Raw genomic sequence first — 21,256 nt, forward strand, 5'->3', positions numbered from 1 at the left:
TTCATTTATATTTGGCAAAAGCCTTATTGATACCCATGGGGAAACCAAAAAAAAAAATTCCCCAAGCATCTCAGGTGAATAGCTAGTTAAGTAGCATTTATATTTCCTCAATGATCATACTAATTGCTCTAGTCATATCCCTTCCAGTACAATGCCCAACAAATGGCCAACTCGAAACAAGTGAAACTCAAATTTCACTTTCCAGTGTTCTCAACAGAATAACACCTATGAGAGTAACGCTTATAATTTTTTTTAAATTTTTTAATGTTTTTTTTTTATTTTTGAGAGAGAGAGAGAGAGACAGAGCATGAGCTGGGAAGGGTCAGAGAAAGAGGGAGACACAGAATCCGAAGCAACCTCCAGGCTCTGAGCTGTCAGCACAGAGCCTGATATGGGGTCAAACCCATGGACCGCGAGATCATGTCCTGAGCCAAAGTTGGACACTTAACTAATTGAGCCACCTAGGCGCCCCAGTAAGGCTTATAAATTTTAAACTGGAGACTCAGATTCAAAATTTCAGAATCAGAGGGACCCCAGCAATTGTCATCTAGTACACTGTTCCTCAAACTTTTTGACTATAGGCCACTTAAGAATATACAAAATGCCTATCTTGCCTGTTCCCATTTTCACAGTATCAAGTCAGTAACAAAGAATTTGAGCAGAAAAAATAATAAAAATTGTTCACAAAACAGTAGGCCTATTAACGTGCATTTAATTACAAGATAGGACAATATAATAATAATAATTGTGTGTGTGTGTACAGTTTATGTATTTTATTATGTATTAACTCATTTACTCTTCACAACTGCCCTATGAAGTATGCATTATTATTTCTACTTACAGAATCACTGATTGAGTTCAACAATTTTATCTTACAAACTACTGACAATGATGATGATGATGAAGATAACAATGATGATGACCAACACTTACACAGGATTTACTATGTGCCAATCATTGTTCTAACCATCGAATTTACATTTTTTAACATTTATTTATTATTGAGAGAAAGACAGAGACAGAGCATGAGCATGCGAGGGGCAGGGAGAGGAGGAGACACAGAATACGAAGCAGGCTCCAGGCTCTGAGCTGTCAGCACAGAATCTGACACGGGGCTCGAACTCACAAATGGCAAGATCATGACCTGAGTTGAAGTCGGACGCTCAACCGACTGAGCCACCCAGGGACCCCTGGAATTTACATTATTTACTCATAAACCTTACTAATTCAATTCACTCATAAAGTATAAGACAGGTAACTTTATAACCTATTTACAGATTGTAAGAAATGAGGAAACTGAGGCATAGAAACATTACTTGATCTGCTTAACATCATAAGTAGCAGAGGTAAAAATCATTAAGTAATTTGGCTCCAGAATCTGGCTATGCTTTAACTCATATAACTAATCTATAGTCACATAACTGAGAAGTAAAAAGCCAAAAACAGATTCCCAATATTTGCTTTTGCTTCTACATTAAAATGCTTCTTCATTAGGAGTTCTCTCAGAAAAGCTGACATTAAATTGTGCCACCTCTAGAAATCCTGGGTGGTATTTACAGGGAGTTTCAAACACACGAACAGAGAGCCTTCTCAATTCTTCATCCAAACGTCACACAAATAAATAAAATTGATTGGATACCCAGTCCTGACTTCTCTCATCATTATAATACAAAACCAATTATTTTTTATAAATATAATTTACCTTAAAATATAAACGTGTTATTCCTTCAAAAAGTTTTGCCATACAAACCCTAATTTTTGTCCAAAAATTTATAAATCTTGGATTCTAAGATCATATATATACATCCACACACATATAAAATTCTTTTCAATAACATCCAAATCATCTTTAGGAATCTACCTTCTGGAATTCTGGGCTCCCACCATGTTTCAACAGACTTTCCCCTGAAAAAAATCTTTACAGGCTTTGTTCTACCAGATAAGATTCTCAGTTAACAAATCCATGAATCTCCAAAGTCCCATATCATAGTCTCTTTAGAAAGGAACAAAGATGGAAACAGATATCAAGTTCAAAATGAGTGCTATTATACGGAACAGCTGACCTGTACTCTCCCAAAATGTCCATTTTATGGAAGACAAAGAAAAGCCGATCCCAGGTTAAAGGAACCAAAGAGATGTAACAACTACACAATGTGTGATTCTGGATCAGAGGACTGATAAAAATTTAATATGAACTCTAAATGCGATAATAATAATAATAATAATAATAATAATAATGAAAATGTTGTTTCCTGAGTTTCATTATTATGTTGTGGTTAAGCAGGAGAAACACACTGAATATTTAGGAGTGGAAGAACGTAAATGTCTACAACTTCCTCTCAGATGATTCAGCAGCAGAAATAGTAGCAAATATACAGAGAGATAAAGCAAACATAACAAAATGTTTCCAACTGGTGAAAGTGGGCAATGGGCAATACACAGGGCCTACCAATCTTGCAACTATGTGGCAGGTTTAAAATTATTTTGATAAATGTTAAGGAGAAATAGAGAAGATAAAAATCTTCATTGTGATATGAAGAAAAGAGACTTCTTAGAGTCACTCAATGAAAAAGGAGTTAAAGAAAAACACACCTAAGCCAGAGTTCAGTCACTAGATGATTCTGTTTTCTCTCCCTTTCTCTTTCATAAATATAAACTCCTCTCTCTCTCTCTCTCCACTGGGAATTAATAGTCTGATTTCAAATAATAGAAAATACAAGTTAATAAATATATCTCCAGTTAAATGAAAGCCAGAAATCTGGAGTGTGTTCTAGAAACCAATGAGACTTTATTTATTTTTGTTAAATTAAAAAAAAAAAAAGTTTATTATTTTGAGAGAGAGAGAAAAAGACAAACATTAGCAGGGGAGGGGCAGAGAGCAAGGGAGACACAGAATCCAAAGCAGGCTCCAGGCTCCGAGCTGTCAGCACAGAGCCCGACGTGGGGCTCGAACTCATGGACCACGAGATCATGACCTGAGCTGAAGTCGGACGCTTAACTGCGCCACCCAGGTGCCCCTACCAATGAGACTTTAAAGAGAGAGGCAGTAGGATTATTTTGCACCTCCAGCCCCTGCTTTAAAGCACTCTGCTGCCAACAGATAGTCTCGCCTCCATCTCCCAAATTCATTGTTTATCCCAAACACAGGTATTGTTTGTCAGCCAACTAAATCTAACTGCCTTTAACATCTATGGTGGTTAAAGCCCACTCTTCAAGCTGACAGCTATCACTCCACGGTGACAACCGTCTTCTCCTTTAAAAGTGAGTAGGTGGGTGTGCAGCTGGGCAAGGATGAGGGAAGCTCCTGGGGTGCTAATATTGTTTTACTTCTTAACCTGTTTAACAAGTATGTTTGGCACATGATAATTCAGGAGTTCTACACTTAAAATCTGTAACTTTTATCTGTATAGTGCTATAATTCAATTTAAAAAATCTATTAATTTTAAAAAGCCTCCTGCCAAAAGTCCACTTACTGATCTATCATTTTCTGATTAATCTTCAGCTTTTTACCTACTGTCTTGGCTTAGTGCATGTTTATCTTTCTAACATAGGCTTCTATGATCACTGTCATCTTTGTGGACACACAAGAACTATTCCCTCAGGGAGCTCACAAACTCTTCGAAATCAGCTATGTAAAAATGCCCAAATGTAAAAAAATGGGCACCAAATATAGACTGAATGACTGTACACATGTTAGAAACATACAGACCAAATCTAGGGATGGTTCAGTATAGTTTTTCTGCTTGCCATTTTTAATTCAATGAGGAGGTTCTCACTGTAAAATATTCATATGAACCCTATATTCATTTCAATGTGCATTAAAGTGATTCATAAAGTGTAATCTAGAACATTTTCATTTAGGAATGTCAGCAGATGTTTTATAATAACTTTGAAACTTTTAAATCAAAAACATATTTCCATCGGTAATCATTTTCCCTTCATACTTTTGTATAAACAAAGCTCTTTAAAAACAGTTACAATTCCCACCTGGGAGACTTCTTTGTTCATAATGAGTCCTCAAAACAGATATGGTCAAATCTAGCACTCCGGAGGGTAGCTTACAGGGAAGTGGGGTAGCGATGTATCCAGAGATGGCTCTAGTTTCTTCACTCTCACCTCATTTAAGGCCAATTATGCAAACTAAAAGGAGAAGAAAAAAATAAAAGCAGAAGGGAGGTTAGATTGTTGTTTTTGTTGTTTTAGTCTCTAAGAAATGACAAAGGTCAGAAATGCTGCATAAAGAAAGAAAATACAACTTTTAAAGCCAAATGGAAAAATATTTCCAAAAGACAATGGATGAAGATCTGATTTTACAGCTGAAGTCCTTTCTGGTGATTAAATATGTATTCCTATCTAAGGCTGCTGCTTAGGTAATACATAATTACATTCTGCCCTTAATCTTCTGAAAGTCATTTATATGTCTTTAAAAAATTTTTTTCTGGCTGCATTTGCATGTTTATTCTTCTTTTTAATTAAAATACTGATTGTTCATATTTTCAGTTTTCATTGAATACTTTCTTTGATTTCTGTAATACTTCTAACTATGCATTAAAGTCACTATGTTATTTTTACTTTTGAATTTTTTTAAATGTTTACTTATTTACTTTTGAGAGAAAGAGAGTGAGCAGGGGAGAAGCAGAGAGAAAAGGAGAATCCCAGGCAGGCTCTGTCAGTACAGAGCTCCATGTAGGACTTGAACCCACGAACTGTAAGATCATGACCGGAGCCGAAATCAAGAGTTGGAGGCTTAATTGACTGAGCCACCCAGGCACCCCACTTTCAAATTTTTCACTGAAAAACTTTATAAACTTTTTTAATAAAGTTCATTCACTTTTTGAGAGAGAGAGAGAGAGAGAGAGAAAGCCAGCCAGCCAGAGCATGAGTGGGGGATGGGTAGAGAGCAAGGGAGACACAGAACTCAAGCAGGCTCTAGGCTCCACGCTGTCAACACAGAACCGAAGGCAGGGCTCAAATTCATGAACCGTGAGATCATGACCTGAGCAGAATCAGATGATCAACCAACTGGGCCACCCAGGTGCCCCTTTACAAACTTTTTATATTCGTAATACTTTAAAATTCGTTGAGCTTTGGTTCCAGTAATAATGGACTATCTCACATTGGACTAACTTGCCCTTAGATAACAATTATTAACTCTGGACAAAATATTAAAATAACTGTTCAAGGGCTCCTGGGTGACTCAGTTGGTTAAGCCACTGACTTCAGCTCAGGTCACGATCTCAAGGTTCGTGAGTTTGAGCCCCCACCCCCCCTCCCCACCCCTCCAATCAGGCTCTGTGCTGACAGCTCAGAGCCTGGAGTCTGCTTCAGATTGTGTCTCCCTCTGTCTCTGCCCCTCCCCCATTCACGGTCTCTCGCTCTCGCTCTCAAAAATAAACATTTAAAAATTTTTTAAAAAGTTAAAAGTAACTGTTTAAAGATACTGAAAGTGACCAACAGCCAGCAGAAACGTAGGGGATTTGATTATTAAAAGAAAGGAACCATACTGAGATGAGATGTATTCGTACAACTCTACCTTAAGAGAACTCTTCCCAGTGTATCCCCTGTAAGTACTGGGAGGCTAGGGCTAAAGAAGAAAACCACAGTCTCATTGGCATCTAAGAGCTGACAGAAAGCTGACGATAGGAGGGGAAAATCATGGTAGGAAGGGTAGTACAGTACAGGGCAGGGGGAGCTTAAATCTGTCCACAAATGCTCAAATCTTTGGCTGGTCCCTGAACTGCTCATGCACTGGGAGACTCCAAATAGCCCAACAGAAGGCAACAGCTGGAAGACTAAAAAGCCGAACAGAGATTTCGGCTTCCTACCACAGGAAAGACACAGTTTGGATTTTGAATCCTGCCAAGTTAAAAGGGCCTGGTGAACACAACGGACTTCTCACAGAAACCACAGAAGGGCCACATCTCAGGGTAAAGACTATATTCCAGGAATAAGGATTCTCCTAAGGCTAAGGGCAAAACTGAAATAACATCTGGTGTGACAAAGTATAAAAACCAAACCTCTATAATTTCAAGGTGATCCGTCAGTAATATATTTTTAATTTTATTTTGAAATCCTTAGAGCCTCTCATCTTCACAAGAAGTAGTAAAAGTGGTACAGAGCGATCCCATGTACTCACCGCTCACCTACCCCGATGGTGACAACTTACATAATTGCAGTGTATTATCATAAGCTGAGAAACTGATTGGCACAATACAATTGTCTAGACTATAGACTTTACTTGGATTTTGCCATTTTTTTCATGCAATCATAGTTTGTTTTTTGTATATCTTTGTTTGTAATTCTATGGCATTTTAGGACATGTACAGATCCATACACCATACCACAACTTAGATTCCCTTTTGCTGTTTATAATCACACCCTCCTCCCCTTTCCTTAATTGCTGGTAACCATTTATCTGTCCTCTATTTCTATAATTTTTTCACTTTGAGAATCTTACAAAAATTGAATCAGATAGTATGGAAACATTTTAGATTGGCTAGTTTTCTTTTTACTCAGCATAATACCCATGAAATCCATCCAATTTGTTGAATATATCAATAGTTTGTTCCTTTTCATTGCTCCGCGGTATGGAGATACAGTTTTTTGTTTGTTTGTTTTTTCCCACCTGTCGAAGTACAAATGGGATGTATTCTTTTGGGGGTAATTATAAATAAAGTTGCTATAAATATTTGTGCACAGGTTTCTGTGTGAACGTAAGTTTTCATTTCTCTAGGATAAATACCCAGAAATGCAATTGCTGGGTTATATGGTAAGTGTATTTTTACAAGCTAGTTATCTGGAACGAAAATCAATACGCTTAAAAAAAAAAAAATCTACAATACCATCAACAAAATCCAATATACAACAAAAAATTACTAAACATGCAAAAAAGATAAAAACTGTAACTCAAGAACAGGAGGAAAACCTATTACAAGATGATCTAGACGTTGGAATTAACTGGCAAGGATGCTCAAGCCGTTAACACAAGTATATTCAACATGTTATAATGAGTGAACAGATAAGAAATATTGACAGCAAATGGAAACAGAAAGAAATGAAACTTCAAAAAGTAGGCGGTTAAATATCAAAACTTAAAAATTCACTGGATAGGCTGAATCTATTATTAGTTAATAGATTTGAGATGGCACAAAAACAAGTTAGTGAACTTCAAGTCAAAACAATACTCAAGCCAAAGATTAGACAATTCAAAAAAATTAAAACCAACAGTTTAAAGGATAAAAAAAAAATCATTTATGCTTTTAGCAAGATTGTTCAAGAAAAACAAAAGGCAACACAAATTACTGATATCAGAAATAGAAGGAGAAATATCACTTCATATCCTACAAATATAATGTTCACATAATGCAAATCAATTCAGTAACTGAGATAAAATGAAAAATCCCTTAAAATTACTCCAACTATAAAAATAAATAGAAACCCATCTACTAAAGAAAACATTTCATAATTAACACACAACAAAAACAAAACAAAAAACCACAAAAATCAAAACAAAACTCTAGGCCCAAATGGCTTCACTGGTGGGTTCTAGCAACCATTTAAGGAAGTAATAACCATCTTACATACTTTCTAGAAAACAGAAGAGAGATACTCCCTAACTTGTCTTATTTAAAAAAAATTTTTTTTAAGTTTTTATTTATTTTGAGAGAGAGAGAGAGAATGGGCAGGCGAGGGGCAGAGAGGGAGGGAGGGAGAGAGAGAATACCAAGCAAGCTCTGCACTGTCAGCACAGAGCCCAATACAGGGCTCGAACTCACAAACCATGATCATGACCTGAGCCGAAACCAAGAGTCAGATGCTCAACCGACTGAGCCACCCAGGCACCCCTCCCTTTATTAAATAAGCAAATCCCGAATACCAAAACTTGACAAAGATATTACCAGGAAAGAAAATCAGCCTCATGAATACAGATGCAAAACAACAAATTGAATCCAACAATATATAAGAAGGGTAATATACTATGATCATGTGGTTTATCCAAGAAATGTTTCAAATTAAATACCAATCAATGTAACTTATATTACCAGAATAAAAAGCATATAACCATTTGAACAGATACAGAAAAAAAATCTGAGAAAATTCAGCACCATTCATGACAAAATTCTCAGCAAACTAAGAATTAAACGTAACTCCCTTCAATCTGATAAATAGGATGAGTGAAAAACTACATCTAGTATTTTATATAATGGTGAAATATTGGGAGTTCTCCTAATATTGCGAATAAGGCAAGAATGTTCACTCTAGCCACTCTGTTTTATTTTTAAAGATTTTAAGTGACTCTACACCTAACATGGGGGCCTAAACCCACAACCCCAAGATCAAGAGTCCCACACTTTGGGTGCCTGACGGGGCTCAGCTGGTTAAGCATTTGACTCTTGATTTCAGCTCAGGTCATAATCTCATGGTTTGTGAGATCAAGCCCTGTGTTGGGCTCTGTGATGACAGCGTGGAGCCTGCTTGGGATTCTCTCTCCCTCTCTCCCTCTCCCCCTCTGCCCTTCCCCAGCTCTGTCTCAAAATAAATAAATAAACGTTTAAAAAAAAAAAAAAGAGTCCCACACTTTACCAACTGAGCCAGCCAGGTGCCCCATAGCCACTTCATTATTGTAACGGGTGTACTGAAGGTCCTACTCAGCACAATAAGTCAAGAAAAAGAAATAGAAGGAAATTTAAAGAGAGAGAACTAAAATTGTCTTTATTCACTTAAAAATTATTTTTTGGTACCTAACTCTAAGGAATCTCAAAAATAATTACTAGAATTAATAAGTGATTTGGCAAAGTTGTAGGATACAAGATGAGTATACCAAATCAACTTCCATACAACCACAATTGCAAAATAAAATGCAAAACAAATTCATAATAGCATCAAAAAAACATAAAATACTTAGGAAATAATTTAACAAAAGATATGCAAGACCTATATACTTAAATTTTATAACACTGTTGAAACTAAAAAAGACCAAGAAAAAAAAAGAGGGATTGAATATTTTCATGGGTTCACCAAAATATAATTGTCCCCCCAAATTAATTCATACATTCAAAATTATTACTTTGTGTACATCTAGTACATTGTTATACTATCAATAAATACAATACAAGTCTATTTTTTCTTTTGTTTTACATTTGTAATAGTTTTTTTTAATGCTTGTTTTGGGCTTTTTCTTTTTATATAAAAACTGTATTTTCTCTAAATCATGATTTCCCCTAATGCTGAATTCCATATTAAAGTGTAATGTTTAATGTTAGAAAACTGGGTTATCCTATCACCTGGATTCAAAAGTGCTTACCCCTTATAGTCCCTCTAAATTAAATTAAGTGCTTTTTATATTTTCAAGATTTTTTTTCTTCTGTTGATTTAAATCCACAATTCAAAAACTCAAAGAAACTTGAATTAGCTCTTCATACCGACTTGCAGTTAAATATATTAAATAAAACGATTTACAGTTAGAGTAGCTCAATTTACATTGTATTTAGTTGAATTTTTCTCACTTTATATGTCTAGCTTATTTGCATTTGTAATAAACAGTGCTCTAGAACATTTTCTTGAATGAAACAATTCATTTCAGTCCTCCTGATACTATTTTGTGTGTTCTTTCATTTGTGAAGCATTTTATCTTTTAGTTTTCCCTCGGTAAATCTGTGTAAGAATTGTTAAGTAGTAACTGACGAGTGGCAAAGATGGCATTGTTCATCTAGTCATCCATATGCTTAGGTTCTGTCATTATTTGGCTTCCAAGGAAGAGCAACCCTCCAAATCACTTACATACTTAATCCTGCAGGTATCATCTTTGCCAAATAATGCCACTCTCTTCTATAAAACCTGAGAGTTTTTACGGGTACTACTTCAAAACCAAGCAGTAACTGAAGCCAGATGGATCCTGCTAATGATTTAGAGTCCTAATGGATTCGTGGTCAACCATGTGAGGAAATGTGAGAACAATGCTAAGGGGAGTGGCTGAGTATAGTCATTTAAAACCTGCATGAAAAATGGAAAAGCACAAGATAAATCCATATTCCAAAAAAATATGTACAGGGGTGCCTGGGTGGCTCCATTGGTTAAGCATCCAACTCTTGATTTCAGCTCAGGTCATAATCTCACAGTTCGTGAGTTTGAGCCCTGCATCTGGCTCTGCACCCAGAGAGCAGAGTCAGCTTGGAGTTCGTGTTCTCTCTCTCTCTCTCTCTCTCTCTCTCTCTCTCTCTCTCTCCCCCTCCCCCTCTCCCTGTCTCTCCCCTACTCATGGCTCTCTGAGTCTCTCTCTCTCTCTCTCAAAATAAATAAATAAAAGATAATTAAGATAATTTAAAAAAATAAACAATTAAAAAAATACGTACACAAAAAGATATGTACACAATGATAAATTACTAATACGGAACCAGGAGATAGGCGACACAGAGAACCTAAGAAGACAGGAGGAATGTCCGTAAGTACTAAGAAAAAGATGTTTGATTATTATTGTGAAATAATATTTCACTTTAAGTGAGTTGTCTTAAAATGCATCTCTCCAGTGATTTTTTTTCATTTACTTTAATTTAAATTCCAGTATAGTTAACATACCGTGTTATGTTGCAGGGGTACAATACAGTGATTCAAATATTCTATACTTCAGTGATTGTTATGTATTTATCTGGACTATCTGGAGCTCAACATTTTAAGACTTTCCTCACCACCCCTCCCCCAATCCAGAGGAATCCAAAGTAGGAGATCTGATACGGATACTGCAAACTCCTACTGGAACATCGTGATTACTGAGCATGTCTGAAGGCTTTCAATTTCAGGTTCCAATTTTCCCTTCCCAGGTAAGGCTTTTCTGTCATCTTTATCTGCTTCCAATGCTGGATTCTGGCACAAGTTCTGGCTAACACGGCACCTCAATTCCTTTATTTTATTTAATTATTACTTTAATTTCTTAAATTCAATCTGATTTAAAAATCAAATGAGGAAGCCAGGTGATAGAAGAGCACATATTATACACCTAACACATAGAGTAAAAAGGAAGCCTATTAATCATTCTCCCTTTGTTATTCTGGAATCAGGCAGAGGTACAGAGCCAGAAATTAAAAACATAGAGAGAAATATTATAAGTATCTATGGATTTATCCCAGAATTAACAACAGTAAACATTTTTTATATTTTGTCTTTTTTAAGAAATGAAGCACTACCAATAAATCCAAAGTCCCCACACTTACATAGAGTCCACTCTGTTCATTCCCCTCCCTTTCATAGACAGAACCATTATCATGAATTTAATACATCTCTTTCTGGATATGTATATGTGCGCCATACACAACATACACTGATGTTTTATGTTTTCAAATATACATTTTTTTATTGTATACAACACATATTATGCATTTTCTTGATTTCATGCATTACGTTTTGGAGCTCTATCCTTGCTGAGGCATACATGCGTGTGTGTTTCATTCATACAAATATATGAATATACCTCACCTTAGCCATTCTTGTATTTAAGTGGTCTGTAAATTTTCATTTTTTTTAATATTAGATAGAGAGAGCATACACATACTCAGATGAGCAGAGGAGGAATAGAGATAGAGGGAGAGAGAATCTCAAGAAGGCTCCACACTATCAGCATACAGCCCAATGTGGGGCTCAATCTCACAAGCTGTGAGATCATGACCTGAGCCAAAATCAAGAGTCGGACGCTAACTGACTGAGCAAGCCAGGGGCTCCTGTAAATTTTCATTTTTACAGAGAATACCTCAATGAGTATTCTTGGACATGGCCTCTTATTCATTTTTTCATATGCACAAGTGCAAGAATTTCTAGTGGCAATATCCAGAAGTGCAATTTCTGAATTACAGTAGTTGTATATCTTTCTCTCACCTCACCACTTGTCAAATTGCTTGCCAATATGGCTGTTTCATACTCCCACAAGCAGTGTGTATAAGAGAACCATTTTCCCCATATTCTTTCCAACACCTGATATCATCAGAATTTATTTTTTAACCAGTCTAATGATGAAAGTGGGAATTCATTTCAGTCTGAATTTCCTTGACTATTATGGAGACTGAACATTTTAGCTGACTATGTGGCTATCCCATGTGGTATCCAATACCAGTTGAACTGAGTACACAATTGGCACTTTTCTTCCTTTATGCTGGGTACACAATTGGCACTTTCAGTTCTGAGAAATTTTCTTGGATTATATTCTTTTTTCCCCCCTAATTTATTCTGTTCTCTTTTTTAGAACTCCTAACACTAGGAAGTTGACCCTCCTACATTCATCTTCTTATTTATTCAATCTTCTGTTTATCATTTCTTTGCCTTTTTGCTCTACTCCTAAAAAAATTCTCAATTTATTATCTAATAATTCTACTGAGTTTTTCTATTCTGCCACATATTCTTAATTTATAAGAATTCTTTGTTTTCTGAATGTTCTTTTTAAAATATCGTATTCTTGCTTTACGGATGTAGCATCCCATCTTTCTGAAGATATTTCATACACACATATGGTATATGTAGATGTGTGTGTGTGTGTGTGTGTGTGTGTGTGTGTGCATATACATAAAATTTTCCCGGCTGTACAGTCTGTTTTCAGCAAGTTGTTTTGTATTCTTGATTTGTTTATTTTGGTTTGTTATTCATAGTAGATGCTTTCCTTAGATGTTTGATGGAGTTTAGACCTTTGGAAATAAAAGGTTTATTTAAAGCTCTAAGTACCTGGGGCTACTGACTGTAACCTTCCATATAGGGCAACTTGGGCAGGCTCTTCATTAGGTCACAGATATTGATGTGAGAAACCTGGTTCCCATTATCTATCACTTATTTACTTATCTGCTCAACACCTGTGTATACATAAAGTAGCTTCAGAATTGTTAACCTGTACCCCTACAAAAAACAAATTTACCAGAGTACAGTATTTATGTAAAGTCCTTTTTGCCTTTAGTTTTTTTCTTAATGGGCTAGTCAGATTTTTCATAGAATATTCTTCTTTCTTCCTGCCTAGAGGAAAAAGGCCTCAGTTGGGAAGCCATTAATAGAGAAGAGGGCAGGGGCTCTCATCATTGAAAATGCCAATGCTCCCTCCACCTTCAATGTGCCTGTTGTCCATTAGGCCAGTAGCCAGCCCTCTTTCTTCAGCCAGAGAATATACTTCAAATTGTCAAGATGAGAGCAGTGCATTAGAACAGTGGCAAAAAGTGAAGAAAATCCATGCATTTAAGTGTTTCTTAAACATCTTTCAAACAATCCTTATTTTAGTCCCCTGGATTCATCTTCTTCACCTTCTTGCCCTCCTTCCCCTTGCCCTTTCAGAGTTACACAATACTACCACTGTGTGGGCCCTTTGGAGATTCACCAGTACAAATTCCATTAGTCCTTAGCTTTCTCCATGTAAAACTAGGCTTTCCTAGGTTTAATAAGATTGCTACCACTCTTCTAGCTGTGTTTCAGCCTTGAAAATTTTGCCCTATTTTTCTCCAATTCTTCGTCTGGATTTATGACTAAAAACAACCCAACAACAACCTTTATTGACTTTGTTTTCGTTGTTGTTTAACTTAACTGTGGTTTGGGGAGGGAACAATATTAACTGTGTCCTCAACCTACCACCTTTACCTGGAATCAAATACTATGTTATTATTGGTAATATTTTATTTGTTTATTTTTAATCTTCCTATTATTTCATAATCTTTTTCTTTAAGAGAGAGACAGCATGTCTGAGAGGGAGAGGCGTAGGAGGGGGAGGGAGAGAGAGAGAGAGAGAGACAGAGAGAGACAGAGAGAGACAGAGAGAGAGACAGAGAGAGAGACAGAGAGAGAGAATCTTAAGCAGGTTGCATGCTTAGCGTGGAGCCCAACATGGGGCTCAATCCCACCGTCCTGGGATTGTGACCTGAGCCGAAATTGAGAGTTGGACACTCAACCAACTGACCCACCCCATAATCTTTCTTTAAAAATGTTTTTTTATTTATTTCGAGAGGGAGAGAGAGAGCATGTATGTGCATACAAGTCAGGGAGAGGTAAAGACAGAGAGGGAGAGGGAGAATCCAAAGCAGGCTTCCCACTGTCAGCACAGAGCCCAACAAGGAGCTCAATCTTATGAAGCCCAAGAGCATGACCTGAGCTGAAATCAAAAGTTGGACTCAGGGCGCCTGGGTGGCTCAGTCGGTTGAGCGTCCGACTTCGGCTCAGGTCATGATCTCACGGTCCGTGAGTTCTAGCCCCGCGTCGGGCTCTGTGCTGATGGCTCGGAGCCTGGAGCCTGTTTCAGATTCTGTGTCTCCCTCTCTCTCTGACCCTCCCCCGTTCATGCTCTGTCTCTCTCTGTCTCAAAAATAAATAAATGTTAAAAAAATTAAAAAAAAAAAAAAAAAAGTTGGACTCAGCCGACTGAGCAACCCAGGCACCCCACCCATAATCTTTTTAAAGTTTTGCTTCGCGTATGTTATTAACACCTCAATCTTTTTAACAATTTTAAAACTCACCATCCTGACATTCTCAAGAGCCAATCATCCGTTAAAGCTGCTCAATAACAGAATGAAGTATATGACAGAAGAGCACTAACAACAGGCAGTAAGGCCTCTGCAACGGTTAATTAGGAAAGATTTAAAAAGTACCGGTTCTAGATCATATATACATTAGCTCTTCATGCACATTATTTGCTACCATGGAGTCTGATTTTGGAAAAGCAGGAAAAAACCCATCTTCTATCAGCAACTGTCACCTTATGACCTCATGAGATGAGGATCAAAAGAAGCTGTGGTCTACTGTTCTTTTCTCTGTGAGAAAGTAAAAGAAACTTTCAAATCTCTAAGGGCAGTAGATTCTCTCCCCCATGCCCACATACAACAACTGTGAAGTGTGATGAAAGTAACTTGTTACCAGTAACACTTATAATTACAATATTTATATATTAATTACTTTGAAAAAATTAGTGCAGATCCAAGGTTATCTTTATTACAACATGACTTTAACTCTTCTACTTTATGATGTACTTTTTGATGAGGAGAAAGAGGGGTAATGTTAGCCAAAGTCCCAGTGTGATGGGACTAGCTGAGGTTACCTATGCTGCCATCCAGTAGTGGGTTATTATAAATAAACCATTAACACTAGTGGCAATTCTAAATTACTTTGGGTACATGGAGTTAAGATTCCATAGTAACTTCTCTGTTCTTATTAATTCCACCCCAAATAAAATTTAAGAAACAAGCCAGCACGTAAAAATTTGTGTGAAATAGGTTTTTCTTAAGAGAGACTATAAGATTTCACAAAAGAATTAAGAACGACGCTACCAACTCTCTTCTTACTGATGGTATAAGAGTCATGCTCTCCAAATCAAAGACAAAAATAATTTAAATGAAATTTGAAATCAAGCCATCATATTAATGTTAAAAACATAGTTTAAGAATGGGTGTAAAGTTTATTTAACTTCTCCATAGTATCTATTTTCTTTTTTTTAATTTATTTATTCTGAGAGAGAGAGAGAGCACAGGCGGGATAGGGGCAGAGACACAGAGAATCCCAAGCAGCCTCTGTGCTGTCAGCACACAGGCTGACACAGTGGGCGATCCCACAAAACATGAGATCATGACCTGAGCCGAAACCAAGAGATGGATGTTTAACCGACTGAGGCACCCAGGTGCTCCTCTTCTTTGCTTTTTCTTATTAACACAATCTGTGAAGAGGAGGCCCACCAAAAATGAAGACTTTAAAGATGAAATTGTTTATTTTTAAAGTTTTTAAATTTTTTTTTTAACATTTATTTATTATTGAGAGACAGAGAGACACAGAGCGTGAGCAGGGGAGGCTCTGGGCTGAAGTAGGCTCCAGGCTCTGAGCTGTCAGCACAGAGCCTGATGTGGGGCTCAAACTCACAAGCTGCGAGATCATGACCCGAGCCAAAGTAGGTCGCTTAACCAACTGAGCCACCCAGGTGCCCCTATTTTTAAAAATTTTTTAAACGTTTATTTCTTTTTGAGAGAGAGAGACTCGCGCGCGCGCATCAGCGGGGGAGGGGCAGAGAGAGAGGGAGACACACAATCTGAAGCGGGCTCTAGGCTCTGAGCATCAGCACAGAGCCCGACGTGGGGCTCAAACTCACGAGTGGTGAAATCATGACCTGAGCTGAAACCAAGAGTTGGAAGAGTTGGACGCTTAACCGACTGGGCCATCTAGGTGCCCTTTTTAAAAAATTTTTTTAAGTTTTGTTTATTTTTGAGAGAGAGACAGAGAGACAGAGAGAGACAGAGAGAGAGAGACAGGGAGGGAGAGTCAGCAGGGGAGAAACTTTATTTTTTTAATAGAATGTCCATATTTACTTATTTTTCCTTATTAATCTTTGATTTTTAGAAGGCTGATTTCATTGCTCTGATGATTACAATGCTTTATGAAATGCTTTTATGAAAACGTTGCAATCTCCAGAAAAAAAAACAACAACATTTCTTCACACAACTTTTGGATGCCTTTAAAAATTTGGGTTGGGGCGCCTGGGTGGCTCAGTCGGTTAAGCGTCCGACTTCAGCTCAGGTCACGATCTCACAGTCCGTGAGTTCGAGCCCCGCATCGGGCTCTGGGCTGATGGCCCGGAGCCTGGAGCCTGCTTCCGATTCTGTCTCCCCCTCTCTCTCTGCTCCTCCCCCGTTCATGCTCTGTCTCTCTCTGTCTCAAAAATAAATAAATGTAAAAAAAAAAAAAATTTAAAAAAAAATTTGGGTAAATTCATGGATTCTGTTACAAAATATTGTATTATGTTGGAAAGATTGGAAAACTGTTGCTCCATGGTAAAAGCAAGAGCTCCAAGGGGACTCCAGCTGGGAATTAAATCTTGGTAAGTGGCAAGAATTCTATGAGTGGGCTAGCATTAAAGAGAACTGTGACCCCAAGGAAATTCTCTATATAAATGGACAAGACATATGAAGAAGAAAAAGATATAGACAAGAAGAAAGATATTCATGCCAGCATTGTTCATGAAAGCAAAAAATGGTAAGAACCCAAATGCCCATCAATAATAGAATGGATTAGTGAACTCTAGTACATTGATGGAATAAAACCTCGCATCCATGAAATAAATTAACTGAGCTTTAGCTATCCACATCTGCCTATAGGCAACCCATTCCCTTCTTAGAGGTATATTGCGTTTTGATTAAAAGTATGGATTCTGGAGCTCAACTCCACCAACATTAGCTTTCTGACCTTCACCTTGCTATGCCTCGGTTTCCTGCTCTACAAAAAAGTAGAATAATACTTGTACTTATTCAAAAGTTGTTAGGAGAGTAAACACTTAATATTTTTAAGTTATTTAAAATAATGTCTGGCACACAGTTACTGCAAAGTGATTAACAGATCATAGCCAATGAAGCTTAATATCTTTTCTACTTGGTAGTCACTTATCTAATAAACAATGGCAGCCATCATGTTTTCCCTTGCTTTTTTCCAGACTTCGGTATCATACAATTCTTTAATTATTTGTTTTAGTAATACATATTCAGGAAATGTTATATATCTCCACATGGCTTTTTTGTTTTCAATTCTTATTCGGCTTCCAGGGAGATACTGATGCTTACATTCTAGGTTCTAAAGATAAGATGAAATTTAAACAGTACAGTAAAAAGTCAAAGTACTTCATCGTATCTCCATTTCTGTTTCTTACCCTCCCTTTTTTGAAAAAGGCAGATTATAACCTAAAAACCAAAACTGTATGTTTAACTGCCTACGTATCAATTACTAAATCTAAATATTAATGACTCTTACATTCACCATTACATTTACATTAAAAGGACAAAACACTAAAAAGCCTAGGCTACTGGATTTCAAAACTACTAATTCTGGTATAGTATAAACACATCAATTCTGGACACAAGTTATTCTCAAAAGAATGCTCCTCCTATTTGCATGCTCTATTTTAAGCTCCACACCTGCAAGCATCTGCCTATTTATTAAGAAGTTCCAAACTAAACTCTATATTCCTTTGCCTTGGCTATTCCATCTCCAAAAGAAAAAAGAAGAAGAAAGAAAGGTACCTTCACACTCACTCAATTGCTGCCACCAGAAACCCAGACATCACCTGTGAAATCTTTTCCATTGTCACACCCTAGATTATATTCAATCCCTGAGCCCCACTGAGCCTATTTCAAAAATAAGCCATTGTCCACATACACACAAATCTGATATCCTATTCTTGCTTACACCCTTTCCATGAGGTTTCATCTCACTTAAGAATAAAATCCCAAACCACTGACGTAGCCACTCTCCCCACAGTATGCTATGTGTTAGTAGCATTGCTACCTCCTCAGTCCCTGCCCAGTCCCCAGGCTTTCTGCCCCATCGAAGGCCTTCACTACAATATATTCCTTGTTGCAAATCTTATTTTCTTCACCTGCCCAATTTCTATCCCCTGTTGATGCTTCAGCTAAAACTCTACTTCTCTTCCCCCAGGAATCTAAACCAGCCCTCCCTTCACCTATTGTGATGAGCACTGGGTGTTGTATGTGAGTGACGGATCTAAATTCTACACCTGAAACTAATATCCCACTGCATGTTAACTGGAATTTAATAAAAACTTGAAAAAGAAAAAGAAAATAAAAAATAAATCAGCCCTCCCTTACACCTTCATAGCACTTTCTACTATTCCTTCTTAGCATTTTTCCAAACATATTAACACACTTATGTGTGTGATTATGTGATTGTTACCTATCTCCCTCACTAGACTATAAGCTCTTAGATGGATTTTTTTTAATGTTTATTTTTGAGAGAGCGAGAGAGAGACAGAGCGCAAAGAGGGGAGGGGCAGAGAGAGGGAGACAGAGGATCCGAAGCAGGCTCCAGGATCTGAGCTGTCAGCACAGAGCCAGAAGTGGGGCTCGAACCCACAAACCATGGGATCATGACCTGAGCCAAAGTGGGATGCATAACTGACTGAGCCACCCAAGCGCCCCGCAGATAGATGTTTTTTAACTGGCACAGAGTAGGTACATATTTTAAAAGGTTAATTTATGGAATTAATGAACTTATTCCAATTCAACAATGGTAATGCAGTTAAAAGCTCAAAGAGAATGAGGACTATTAAACTTGTCAAAGGACATTACATGCTTCTAAACAAATCCAGGAGTAGTGTCAATGGCCTGGGAGGAAGGCACACTATAACGTAAGGGATTAGGCACAGGTTTGGAGGTGAGAACACATGGAGAAAAGCAAGCTGAAAGTAGTAAACCTGCTGGACTCATCTCTACTAATCGGAGAAAGCCCATTTCTGTGGCATCATTCTGCAATATACTTTATCTCTCTGTTTTTGCTACCAGGCGAGAGAAAACACCAGGATGTTGGAGAGAGTCCATATTCAAAGAGCTAAAAATGAAATGTAACACCTAAACTACAGTAAGTGTTCTTTCTTAAAGAGCAACTTTACTGAACTGGAAGGCAGCTGTTGAGGACTATGAAAACCGAGCTGTTCTAAATCTCCAAAATGCTCTGGCGGGATGCTCACATAGGATTTTAATTCCCAACACAGGTCTCATATGTGCTAGAGGATGGTGTTGTACTAAGATTACATTTTACAAAGCAGAGGTTAGATCCCTGTAGGTAACAGTAAAACTGGCATATACTTCATCAGATGAGTGTTTGCATTACACATGTTTCTATGTACAGGCTCGGTTTACTCCACACACTGTCAATAGACCTCTCTGTACCTCGTAAGGGTAACAAAGAATAGATGCTCACTAAAGTAAACTGATAAAAACACTTGTGTCTAGATATTTCTGTTTTAATGATATTTCCAAATTACATATTACCTTTTAAAATAGAGAAATGACCAGCGTATGTGCTTAGAGGTTTTAATAAGAAATTCCTTGTTTGGAATGGTGCTGGGAGAACTGGACAGCAACATGCAGAAGAATGAAACTAGACCACTTTCTCACACCATTCACAAAAATAAACTCAAAATGGATAAAGGACCTGAATGTGAGACAGGAAACCATCAAAAGCCTAGAGGAGAAAGCAGGGAAAGACTTCTCTGACCTCAGCCGTAGCAATTTCTTACTTGACACATCCCCAAAGGCAAGGGAATTAAAAGCAAAAATGAACTATTGGGACCTCATGAAGATAAAAAGCTTCTGCACAGCAAAGGAAACAATCAACAAAACTAAAAGGCAACCAACGGAATGGGAAAAGATATTTGCAAATGACATATCGGACAAAGGGCTAGTATCCAAAATCTATAAAGAGCTCACCAAACTCCATACCCGAAAAACAAATAATCTAGTGAAGAAATGGGCAGAAAACATGAATAGACACTTCTCTAAAGAAGACATCCGGATGGCCAACAGGCACATGAAAAGGTGCTCAACGTCGCTCCTCATCAGGGAAATACAAATCAAAACCACACTCAGATATCACCTCACGCCAGTCAGAGTGGCCAAAATGAACAAATCAGGAGACTATAGATGCTGGCGAGGATGTGGAGAAACGGGAACCCTCTTGCACTGTTGGTGGGAATGCAAACTGGTGCAGCCACTCTGGAAAACAGTGTGGAGGTTCCTCAAAAAATTAAAAATAGACCTACCCTGGGACCCAGCAGTAGCACTGCTAGGAATTTACCCAAGGGATACAGGAGTACTGATGCAGAGGGGCACTTGTACCCCAATGTTTATAGCAGCACTCTCAACAATAGCCAAATTGTGGAAAAAGCCCAAATGTCCATCAACTGATGAATGGATAAAGAACTGTGGTTTATATACACAATGGAGTACTACGTGGCAATGAGAAAGAATGAAATATGGCCCTTTGTAGCAACAGGGATGGAACTGGAGAGTGTTATGCTAAGTGAAATAAGCCATACAGAGAAAGACAGATATCATATGGTTTCATTCTTATGTGGATCCTGAGAAACTTAACAGAAACCCATGGGGGAGGGGAAGGAAAAAAAAAAAAGAGGTTAGAGTGGAAGAGAGCCAAAGCATAAGAGACTCTTAAAAACTGAGAACAAACTGAGGGTTGATGGGGGGTGGGAGGGAGGAGGGGGTGGGTGATAGGTATTGAGGAGGGCACCTGTTGGGATGAGCACTGGGTGTTGTATGGAAACCAATTTGACAATAAATTTCATATATTAAAAAAATAAAAATAAAAATAAATAAAAATAAAATAACAACAAAAAAAAAGAAATTCCTTGTTTGGGATGCAAACTTAAAATCATGTAATGAGGTGTGCTAATCTACAGTTACATTTTTTAAGTTTATTTATTTGAAACAGAGAGAAAATCTCAACAGTACTATGAACTACCTTG

At 37.5% G+C, this 21,256-nt stretch overlaps 1 protein-coding gene across 16 annotated transcripts in view; it reads right to left on the reverse strand.

Annotated features, from left to right (window-relative positions):
• NCOA1 (nuclear receptor coactivator 1) overlaps positions 1–21,256 on the reverse strand; it is a 222,125-nt gene that overhangs the window by 102,154 nt on the left and 98,715 nt on the right. For 15 of the 16 annotated variants that reach the window (XM_042933544.1, XM_042933531.1, XM_042933532.1 and 12 more), the window contains one exon: positions 3,988–4,140. The exons of the other annotated variant lie outside the window; for it this stretch is intronic. The gene's annotated coding sequence lies outside the window, so the exon portion shown is untranslated. The remainder of the gene's footprint in view (positions 1–3,987; positions 4,141–21,256) is intronic. 16 annotated transcript variants of the gene reach the window in all.

This window comes from Panthera leo, chromosome A3 (assembly GCF_018350215.1).
Source record: "Panthera leo isolate Ple1 chromosome A3, P.leo_Ple1_pat1.1, whole genome shotgun sequence".
Lineage (NCBI taxonomy): Eukaryota > Metazoa > Chordata > Mammalia > Carnivora > Felidae > Panthera > Panthera leo.